Below are 12,609 nucleotides of genomic sequence, written 5' to 3'. Positions count from 1 at the left end.
TCTTCTTATAACCGATTAATTCGCAATAGAACGATTCGTATCGATCTTCCGAGAACTTTCTAATATTAATTTCAATTACTTTAACGAGCCAGCTAATCACTTAAACGACTTGCCAAATCTCATTTGAAACGTACGCTTCGTGTGGCAATCACTGTCACAAGAAATAGTCCAACCTTTTAATGTATTAGTCAGTTTCCCGCAACGCGTTCTATTCGTAGCTCATGTCACTATACAACACTATACACCCATAAGTATACGAAATTGCATACCCATTCCCTCAAATAGACGCTGTAATACCAGCTGGCAATCTTCGGTGCAAATTACCCGTCCAAAGCGAACCGATGATCACGTTAAAGCGCGAAATTGTAACTAATACGTCTCTCGCATGTATATAAGAAGATTTGACGGGGTCGTGCAATTTCTCTCCGTACTCCACTGCTCAAAATGGAGCTATTATCGGATTCTCTGTCGGGATTTCTTTACGGGTCGCATAACTACGATCGTTAAGAGAAACTACGCGGCGAATAGGTATACTTAGATGGTCAAAGGTCGACCGGTGCGGCGACGAGCAAAAATCAGCTAACACGAACGAAACACGTAGTTTCCGCCTGTTAACTTCCGATCGAGTTGAAAACCCGAAGAGGAATTATTTTCCTCGCCCTCCGTGTACGTAGCTACTCATAGGACGGGTTAAGTCGCGATCGTGACCCCCTAATAATCCTCGTCTCTCCTTCTTCACCCTCGGTACTTGATCAGCGGCTATCATCGATCAATAGTTTCACGGCTACCGTTCGTTTTATGCCTGTCGATCACGGGAATGCATAAACTCGCGCCGCCGGATTATTTACGACTAGATGCAGACGGCCTGACCTGGTCTGGCTCTTACAATCGTCGTCGGAGAGATCAACAATCTTGAATTGTGTATAAATTGGTTTTTAACTTGGCACTCATAAATCTTTCAGAAAATGTAAGTGGGACTTTGTTCCTGTCAATAAAACGTATGACTGTCAGCAAAATGTATAATTGATTTTTGAGCTCGTTTGTATAATTCAAATAGCGACAGTATATCCGTTCCTGTAAGTCAATTAACACTTGTGATACGTGATAAGATATAATCAATTATTTAACGAGATAACAATCTGTACGTACAGACAATTTTAATCAGGATATAATTACATTAAAATTGTGATATAACATTTCTGAACTGAAATGACAGATGAAATGAAAGATCGAAATATGTAGATAGTTATAACTGTCTAACTAATATACTTGATAAAATCACAGACAGTTCCAATTATAATATAAATACTTCGTACAGTTACAATAATATAATATAATAACGTGTATCATGGAATAACGTCGCTACATGAATCGAAAAATCAAAATAGGAATCTCCACCTAAAAAATAAAAATTGTCATTCTCCCAGATATATGAACGAACATTTCCAGTTGTACGGCTAATCCACTCGACAAAATCACATATCACATATACGTACCGGCAATACCGATTCGCAATCAAACTCGCTGAAAATGGAAGCAGTCCATACCAACAATACTGTCCACGGAAAATAACGTCCCAACTCCCTTTCCAACTGTCTCGTTGACATCATGTAGTTAATCGACATCGTTCGGTCGGTTTCCATCAAGTTGTAACTTTCGTTCGATCTATCATCGAGCTATCCGAATGTTCTCGATTTTCCCCAACCACATTTCCTTGTTTTCTATTTAACCCGTATCATCGCGGAACGATGTCGTCAATTTGATTCTACAGACACGTTAGTTTCTGCTTTTTGTCGTTCGTGCAATTGACAATAAAATTGCATATTAATATTCAACCTAATCTGTTGGTTATAATTCGTCTTAAAAATGTAATTAAAATATAAAACAATATTACTGTTAATGTAGGATTGAGTTCTTCAACTGATCTTTGGGTAATTACAGAGAATTATTATTCTAGGGTTTTGTTCTTAACACAATGAAAAACGACTCGAGAATTATTGTCCCAAGTTGCATATATCCACTGAGCGCAGAAACATTTATGAACACCTACGAGTGGTTTAAAGAATTGCTTGTTTCTTCACGGAACGCAGTTGTAGTCGTTTGTCACCTCTTCATTGAAACGTAGTAGGATGTTCAGATCCCTAGAGATTGTTTCGAAACGTTTGCGATTGTTGAAATCTCCACGAAACGGACATCTCTGTTTGCAAGCGTTTACGCTCTTGATGGACATGTATGTAATTAACATCACCATATCTCGATCACTAGTAGGCGAGTACATTATCATAGACACAACGAGCCATTTTCAATGTAATTTGGCACGATGCGCCACTTTTGCAGTACAATCGACGTCGTCTCTGCAGCAATCATGATGTACTCGTTTCTTTCTTAACATTTCCAGTTGTACGGCTAATCCACTCGACAAAATCACATATCACATATACGTACCGGCAATACCGATTCGCAATCAAACTCGCTGAAAATGGAAGCAGTCCATACCAACAATACTGTCCACGGAAAATAACGTCCCAACTCCCTTTCCAACTGTCTCGTTGACATCATGTAGTTAATCGACATCGTTCGGTCGGTTTCCATCAAGTTGTAACTTTCGTTCGATCTATCATCGAGCTATCCGAATGTTCTCGATTTTCCCCAACCACATTTCCTTGTTTTCTATTTAACCCGTATCATCGCGGAACGATGTCGTCAATTTGATTCTACAGACACGTTAGTTTCTGCTTTTTGTCGTTCGTGCAATTGACAATAAAATTGCATATTAATATTCAACCTAATCTGTTGGTTATAATTCGTCTTAAAAATGTAATTAAAATATAAAACAATATTACTGTTAATGTAGGATTGAGTTCTTCAACTGATCTTTGGGTAATTACAGAGAATTATTATTCTAGGGTTTTGTTCTTAACACAATGAAAAACGACTCGAGAATTATTGTCCCAAGTTGCATATATCCACTGAGCGCAGAAACATTTATGAACACCTACGAGTGGTTTAAAGAATTGCTTGTTTCTTCACGGAACGCAGTTGTAGTCGTTTGTCACCTCTTCATTGAAACGTAGTAGGATGTTCAGATCCCTAGAGATTGTTTCGAAACGTTTGCGATTGTTGAAATCTCCACGAAACGGACATCTCTGTTTGCAAGCGTTTACGCTCTTGATGGACATGTATGTAATTAACATCACCATATCTCGATCACTAGTAGGCGAGTACATTATCATAGACACAACGAGCCATTTTCAATGTAATTTGGCACGATGCGCCACTTTTGCAGTACAATCGACGTCGTCTCTGCAGCAATCATGATGTACTCGTTTCTTTCTTCTTCGTTCAATAGTTTACAAAGTAGGAATACACCTCTCTTCCTCTTTTCCGCTCGCTCTGAAATTAAGCGTACGATCAGGTGGCAGTCGATGCGATTAGAATGCACCGTTGGTCGTAAATCAGGTTGATTTTTATCGGCCAGTTTCCAGGCGAGGGCGAAGATAAGGGAGCCGGCACGTATCGTTGTAACAATTGAAACGTGCCGGATTATAAATCATCCACGCTTCTGGTTTTTCGAGATATCGTGAAAAGAACTGGGTGTGCGGTAAGGAGAGAGGCGTGTCTAGGTGGCCGCGTCGCGCCACAGGAAGGCATACATTTCGCTTCGCATGCACCTATCACTAAAATTTCACGGCAATCTTATCAGGTTTCCTTTTGGGTCTACATCAGGGCTTACATGCAAATTCTTAATTTTTATAAATAAAACTATGGGTTTGTTAATAATCGACAAGTTTTTAACTTCTGTGAGTGCTAGTAGTACAGATCAATAATTCAGATCAACTGTAAAAATATATTTAAGAGCTTAGGACGTATTTTATAACTTAAATACAACTTCTGTTGCTTTTGTAATATGGGATTTTTCAATTTTGAAAAAAATTTTAAAGTTAAATAGTTATTGTAACAAACAGGTACTCGTATCTCATTTTATATGTTGGCTTTTCACAAGGACGCGTATTCTGGATACAATTTTATTCCTCGCTCCTGGGATCTTAGAAATGGTTCGGCGTTTTATTCAAATCCTTTAAATTGATTATCGATCGCCGCCGTGTCGTCAAGCTGGTTACGTTAGGTTCGCGCTTCTCACACCGCGTGAAAGGAAAGACGGAAGTTGAAAAGTTCTCTTTTAATCCGGCACTCTAACATCTCGTTTACGAGGTGTTCTCACGAAGATAGAGATGTACACTTTTCGTTGCCGGAAGAAAGTCCTGCAACATCGGGGGTGACTGCGCGTAAAATCGAGTTCCAGCCGTGTTCGCTGGAGAAAGAGGTCGGACAGGAAACCGTAAAGACGCCCGCCGTTAACCCATTAATGCAAGGCACGTGTATTATTGATCGCGGAATCTTTTAAAACTATTCCACTGACTTCTGCCTCTCTTACTAGTTATATACAATCTGATATCCTTCGGCATAATGCAAATCACGTTAAATATTATGAGAGCATACACTAAGTGGGTAGTATATTGCGTGATCATCGTTCAAACGAATTCACAGTTTGTTCTTCTTGTTTCATAAATTATTTTGCAGATTATTACTGTCTGTGTTAAAGTTATATTATTATATTACCTATACTTGCATTAGAGAAAAGAATTTAACATTTCATTGTATCACTTATCGATACAATTAAAATAAATTTACTATCAACGGTGAAATCGTAGAGACAGTATTACAAAGCAAATACGAAGAATTAAAAAAATGTCACGAATCTAGAATTCTGTAGGAATCATGAACGTTCCTCGAAAAGGATTCCGCGTGCAGAAGAAAGTAGATTGTAGTCGGAACGTGTCCCGTTTGGATTCGTATTCCCGTTCCGTTGCTCCAGAGGGCGGAGAACAAGGAGACGGGTCGCGTGGGTGGACAGTGCAATATAAAAGGAAAGCGAGTCCGGACAGCTGCGGATAGTAGAGCTCGACTCGCCCCCGCGGAACAACTGCAAATACGCGAAAATTCATTCCGGGGGCTATCCGCTCCGGGGCCAACCGGCGTGGCGTGGAACGTTTCACCCCACGACTTCTACTTTTCTTTACCGGTGGAAAATATTCATATGTGTCAAGCAGGAGACGCCAAGACGCCGCTAAAAACGACGCGGTGATCAGGCGTCGACGAAATATAAAAATATATTTCCTAAGGGGCTGCGTGTCCAACTTCTTTTTATTCGCAACGCCCTCAGACTCGAGCAGTCTACATGTTAAACTGGTTCCCGTGGCACATACCTACCCCCGATGATCTGTCACGCTCTTCTTGGCGGGTTCATCTCCTTTTCACTGTTTACGTGCTCATTCCACTAGAAGAGATGAATCAAGACCGAAGAGTAGAGAGATCATTAATGACTATTTTGATTAACACCATTAAGTCAGACGACGTCTGCTTTCTAACCAACTTTTGCATTGTTCATTATATTTTCAAAATATTCGGCTATTCTGTATTTCTTTTGTACATACATAAAAGAGCTACGAGATCTAACAGTTGCGTCGGGTAATAAATTATGCTGTCTTTATTAGTAGTACTAGAATTTTACATCACATTTATAGAAAACGAATTTCGTCTATAAAAAGTTGAATTTTTCAATAAAAATTCTTAACTATCTGATTGAAAGCTTGGGTTTAAATTTTAGTACTGCATTTAAACATACTTCGTAGACTCTATACCAAAAACAGAGATTAATCTCATAACGCATTTTACGCTCAGGCTGTGTTAAAGAGCTGTTTTCTCTATGCACGAGTTTTCAACGGTACTTGTGACTTTAATAAGTAAACGAGAGATTTTGTTTTCATATCTTGTCTTCCAATCAGTAAATAAATTGAACATGAAGTTCCTTAAAAAAATATCTTGTGTCTATGTAAAAATCATATGATGTACTAAAAATATTAATGTTGGTGCAACGCGAGCAGTCTCACTTTTATTTTCAACTTAAACCGTGCTTGAATTCACACGAAGGACATACATTTTTAACAGAAAAAGATTTGCCTACGATAAACTCTTCATAATTGTAAAGTTGCATGACACTATTTAAGAGCACAATATTTTACGAAAGTCTGATGATAAGGTTTCTCGGGCCCAGAATGAAAATAAAACTGGACGTTAATTAAAAATTTAATGAAGTAACTTTAATCTTCTGGTCGCTTCTGGTTAGCTGTTAATATAAATTATGCTTGTAGTTTTAAGATTATTCAGGCAAAAAACTAGTGCACTACACAGTGAGTAATTTTACTGTTCCCGCGTATCAACAAATTTTATCTTTTCCGATATGAATAATCCCCTGTGCCTGTGCCTGGTTTTAAAACATTTTTATATTTTCGTATTTTCCCGAATTCCTTTGTTCTGAAAAAAAAACCATTCAGCTTCTGGTTTCTCTCACAGTTACCGCGAACTCGTCTACTGTTTTCCGAGGAAAATCCAGTAGTCGATTGGAAATCGGGCAAGAGTGCAACGGAGCGTCTGGAACTCGTAACTTGTAGAACGCAGTCTAATCAACTTTTTTCGGCGCGCCGCCGTGGCGGTTCGACACAGCCGGGGTAACTCGTGAATTTGAAATAATTCGGAAGTTTTCGCAGCAACGGGGCAACGTGTTTATAAGCTGCCGGAGCGGCGGCGTTTCAATTTCGAGGTCGAAAGGCGAACAAAATGCAAATAATGCGCCGACGCGCCGCCCGTTTGCCTAGAGAGAACACGGCAACCATAAATATTTTTACTATCCAGACAGGGTTTCCGCCTGTTTAACGGTCCGCCGCTCCGACAATTTGTTTTCTTTCATGATCATCTGAAAGACATCTTAAGTGACTATTTTATGAAAAAATCTGTATATCTAAAAATATATTTATTACAGTTATAAACCCTATTAAATTAATTCATGCTTATATCGTATATCTATCTGTATATATAAAAATGGATGTTTATATTTCTATACCGTTTAACCGATCGTCATAAAAATTGGTATATTTAGGTATTTGAGCCAAGAGATATTATCTCTATGATTTGAGCACGGAGAATATGTTAAAAATGGATGTTGGTATATCTACATATATAAAATAGAAAAGTATGTGTGTATGCATGTGTACATCTATCTCATCGATGGGGGAGAAGGAGAGGGTGGCGAGGTGCAAACGACGTGCCAGAGGCACGCCGAGTGCAGCTAGTAAATCATAATTCGTATTTTCCAGGCTTTTCAATTCGAGCTTAACAAATATTACATTACTTTGAATGAAAATTTCTATGAACCGACCTTGTTTAATTTCATTATAACATATTTAATGAAATTATCTTTTGACATCATGAATCTTTCGATTGAATATTGTCTATATACAGTATGTGTGTATAATCAAATTGAAGTTTAATATTTGATTCCTTCTTCGGTCAATAGAAAAAGTAATTCCGTAGACATGATACGATATTACATATAAAGTAATATCACTGCGGATTCATCGAGATAGGTTACGATTAGCCAATAATTAAGAGCCAGTTCCATTAACCCATCGAGAGGTGTAGTTAAGAGGCACATCACAGGCGTGTTCCTCGCACTAGAAAGAAAAAAATTGTAGTCGTTCAGGTGAAAGGAAACGGGCTGTCCTAATGCGTAAGACAAACACGTTTACGGGACCCGTCCGATTAAGCTGTTTTGACTGGCGCTAAAACGATTCTTGTGTTCTAGACGATGCGACGTGGCACGGAAAAACATGACGGTGAAAGAGAAGGAACGGCGATTAAAAGGAGAGGTTCGCGAAATTAGACGTTGAATTTGACGCGTTCCGGACCGGTTCGCCGCGAGAAAAACGAACGTGCGTCGCGAAGAATCCAGTTTCCTTCGATGGACCCACCCCGTGGAACACGTTCCTTTTTCACTCGCGAGAATCAATTCAATTTCAGTTCATTAACAACAGGTTAAGGACACTGAGTGACCGTCATTCAGGAGACCGACGACTCTTATGCATTCGCAGAAAATGTAAATGAGGCAAACAGTGCTGAAGCCGAATGCACATGATATACAAAATACCACATGAAATATTACATAAGAGTATCATATTACACGACATTAAAACAATTTATGTGTAATTAAGTTATATAAAGAGGGTAAAAGGAATTTTTAGATTGCACTTTTCTGATTATTCAAATCATCTAAAATTGTTGTTAACAAAAAGCTATAGTTTACGTTTTATGTGTTGTTTATGATAATTTTCGAATTCTATTCTTATCTGTTTTCAATTTCATTAAGATTATCACAGTTAGGCCATACATCGTTTGGTACAATGAGACAGGAAGAGGAAAAGGAATTTCCTTGAAAGGACTGTAAATCCAACAAATTTCTTTTCCATACATGAAATTTTCCAATTTCGTTAAAACGTCTGGTGCGATTCGTCTTTTGACGTGTCTTCGCTACTCCGAAAAATTGTACTTTTCCTTCGATAATGAAACTGGAAGAGGAGGACAGGGGGGGGGGGGGGAGTCAGTTTATCGCGGACTCTCACAATGTGAACGTAAATTCAACAGTTCACTTCTATCAACGACGCCGACGACAAGTCGCGTCGCGTCTTGAATTCTCGTTCAACAAGTTGCTTTTCAGCCCCGCGTCACGTTTATCTCCTTGCCACACTATCCCGAAACGCTCTTTCTAATCGCGCTCGCGATGTTTGGAACGACGAATTTCTTTCAGTGAGAAGAAAAGAAATTTTGAATAGCATTGGAGCAGATTTCAAGGACAATAGATTGCTTGAACGTTCCCCGTTAATGGCATTGCATCCGGAACACGACTCCCTTTCACACCTTGCACGTGTCTTGTTCCTGAATACCTCGAAACCGGAAGGAAGGGCCGCGGTGCATGAGACGTCAACGAAAACTAAAAATAACTTGCAATGTATACATCCCGATTCAAAATGCTTAAAATCATAAGTGAGATTAAAGGGAATTACATATTTTTAAGGGGTCAGAGTAGTCACGTGACTTTCCTAATATCAGTTGGTAAATTGATGCTTTTTACGTAAGTGGAGAATTACCTTTGAAACATCCTTGATTCAGACGTAACGCGGTGTACAAGTATATTACAGTGTTCCTGAAAACGATAACTGTAACCCAAGTGTTCTGGGAAGGATCGGAGAGAATGAGCTTGAGAGCCATGCTGTTAATTATGACATTTATATGTTTATGTTTTAATGTAGACATGTAAAGATTCACAATTTCCTTTCTGTAAGATTATTTTTTTTTTAGTGAAGATACTTTTTATTTAGATCCTCCTCCCATTAATGTTGTTCCGCGACACAAAACTTCTAATATTGTATCTCAATATTCTTATCATTTATCAAGTTTCTAAGAGTCGATCTCAAAGATTTCGATTACCATTACGTTTCATTGGATGTTAAAGAAAGGAGCGTAACAAAAAGCGCGCTAATTGCGATTAAAGTTTCGTCGAAGGGAAAGACGCACACGGTATGAGGAGAGTAATTTATGGACTGGGTCACGGATGTATCGATACTAGGGATTACAGCTGTCAAGTGATTAATTGTCGCTGTATTAGTTACCGCTAGTGCGTAACGGCGTCGATTAATTTCCGGTTCGACGATCTTCTCCGACGCAATGACGTACTGCCGAAAAACAATCATTAGCATATTGGTAATAGAGTGAGTTTTAACGGTAATTCCGTAGAAGACGAAAATAATTGCCGTGCGAGCGCTGAACAACCTTCTTTATTCGTAAAAATTTGGTTTATTGCAGGCAACGAAACTTACGCACATTTTTACTTGTGAAAATTCCTGAAAATTTCTAAATTCTTAATACTCGGGTTTTGAAAACATAAACAGCGAAAATTCAACAGATTCTGTTCAATAAATTTCTTCGTTTCCCTTTTCATCAGAATTCGACTCGCTTGCCAACAATAAACTGAAACATTTAGTACCAAACGCGACTGTATTTCTTCTTAACTGTATCGTAAACTTTACCGAATCGAACATCGTGTTTTAAGCTGTTCTACCGAAAATTATCCAGAATTTATTTTATTTTCATCGTATATTCGTGGAAACAGTGTGTTTTCATTACATTAATACCGATATCCTTGGGATTTGTTTAACATGTTTTCTGCAATTCACTGCAATCTCTTCTTAAACAATTTTTTAAAAATGGTCTGCTATTGGTAATCGAAATGTTCATTTATCATAACTTATTATCTCAATAAGAAATATTACAAGTGATATTTTAGTAATAAAATATTAAAACCGATTCCTTGTATATAAATTCTAATACCTTATAAACATCTTTTGACTCACGCCTTACCGCAACATTCTTTGTTGCACGAAAGCGAAAGGTTTTTTTTTAGGAAGCATAAAGGATATGTAATCGTCTTTTGTGAACAAAAGAACCGCCAGACTCTGCGTTCACCCGTGGTAAATTATGAAAAACTCTTGGATCGCTTCCAAAATAAGGTCAAAAACGAGGAACCTTCCTGGAAGAGGCTGGGGAAAAAAATGATGTGGAAGCAGTTAAAGGGCGAGAATGGAGATGTCTAATAAAACATCACTTCAAACATGGGTTGTAGAAAATTGTGGGAGAAATTAATTGAAGAATTAAGAATCTTAAAAACTAATTTCTGTTATATGAAATTCATTTATTGATACAAATCTTAAAATGTGATGTACTTAATTATTGAACGTTATTCGATTTGTAATAGAATGTAGGCAATTTTTTGATAAGCGAAGATTCATTCAGATTAGAGTTCTTTATTACTCGTCTTTATCACCGTTTTTAGAACGGTTGGACGTCGTGCGGGTACGATAACTGTACCCCTCGTCGAATCATCCGTCTGCAACAGAAACCCGGACACCGAAGATGCGTATCGCTGCCATCTTAGTCAACAACCGAAGATTAACGAGTTGCTTTATCCGCGGATAGACGCCAGACCGTCCCGATCTTTGGCGTTTGTTCCCAACAAATAAAAGAAAGTTTCCCCACTGACAAGAAAATTGGAGACTGGTTTTGAAACCGATTTTCATCCATCGGTTGGAACTGCAAGGAGTGCGACTCGGAAACCTATTAGAGCGTTCGGAGTCGCGGATAAAATTAGTGTCACTTACAGCCACCCGAATGAAGAGATAGGCCACGTGATTTATGGTGGTATCGTTCGAGGTCGTTGGTCGCAGTAGGAGGGAGTTTAGGCGTCGTAATCAGGTTTAAGTAGCACTCCTTCTTTAAGCTTATGTTCCTGAATACAAATTGCGTATGTTGAGGGATGGTAAATTTAACAGCTGCTTAAATTGTTGTAGAGTCAAGGAATCTGTTAATTGAATTTTACGGAAATACTTCACTAATTTAATTTCTCTTAAAGCTTAAGGGACAGGCTGCTCTATAAGGCAGATTGTCGATGTTATCTACCAAATTCGCCAAAAATATGAATCTTAGTCCTTTAACAGCGACTAGTAGTTAACGTATGAACAATATGGATGTAAATTATGAAACTATATATTGAGACAGTAGTATTAGTAAATATTGTATATTATATGCTATCGCTATTTGTTGTCATAATTAATGACGTCGTGCCGCGGTAATTGTTGGCTACAACTAAGCAACTCGTACAAGTAGGCACATTGCCGATAATCGGTGACATTACGCCTATAGAAATTGCTATTTTTCCCACATGCACAGAGTAAAAAATAAGCAAGATTTGTCAAGAATGTTTCTTTGTATGAAGCTTTCGTCATTTACAGCGGCGTTGAATAGTAATCCTGTTAACTGGATGTTAATGAGTTCCTTTTGATTTGCTTGATTTGTGGAACACTATCCGAGGTCTAATGATCCACCAAAGCTGTGTAATTTCGTTTCTTAATAAAGCGTTTGTACATTGCGGTTTCCTTCGCGTAATTACTTCGGCGAGCTCCTTTTCAAACGATTACGCTTTGAATTTATGATTGGATAAGCGAAATACGTTCAATTTTAACGAAGTTTCAACTTCTTTCTAAAGGAGGTAAAGTTGTGACGGTGCAAAACTTGAAAATAGTGAACAGTTGAAAGGAAACTGTTAATGCAAATCATCTTTTGTCGAAGTTGCCGAGTTTTCATGTAATAGCTTTCTTAAACTTGACTTTATTCACAACGATGTATACACGATATTATCTTCCATGATGGACTACATAAACACATAGTATTGTAATCAGATTTTTAATCGCATTTTGTGTTAGTAAATTAGTAATATTATCTCTTTTTCTGAAAAAGTTAATCGGTTCGTTGGAAATTAATTGCTCGACTGCGTTTAAAGTATCGCTATCAACCGGTGTAAGGTTTTGCAGTGCGGTGTGTATATCTGTCATCAGCCATGCAAGATTAAATTGGCGCGTGTAACGTATATTACAGAGTTACGCAACAGAAAATAGCTCGAGAAAATCAGTCGTTCAGATACATTTACTCACATATTTCTGTGTTAAACTGTAGATTAAAAGCATCGTTTCTGCTACAGGAAGCGGAAAATTAAAATCATTTTTTAGAATAATTTAACTACCAGAATGGCGTTTGGGAATTCTGTGTTGCAGATTTTTGAATATTTAAACGCGTGTGCACAAGAATTTCAGTAGTCATGGAAAT

The 12,609-nt window shown here is 38.1% G+C and overlaps 1 protein-coding gene across 2 annotated transcripts in view; it reads left to right on the top strand.

Annotated features, from left to right (window-relative positions):
* Positions 1-12,609, top strand: part of Fhos (Formin homology 2 domain containing) — a 179,948-nt gene that overhangs the window by 87,292 nt on the left and 80,047 nt on the right. The gene's annotated exons all lie outside the window — the stretch shown is intronic.

The sequence above is a fragment of the Ceratina calcarata genome, unplaced genomic scaffold, assembly GCF_001652005.2.
Source record: "Ceratina calcarata isolate Rehan_Ccalc_2016 unplaced genomic scaffold, ASM165200v1 scaffold162, whole genome shotgun sequence".
NCBI classification, from domain to species: domain Eukaryota; kingdom Metazoa; phylum Arthropoda; class Insecta; order Hymenoptera; family Apidae; genus Ceratina; species Ceratina calcarata.
This window is presented reverse-complemented; position numbering and strand designations above follow the sequence as displayed.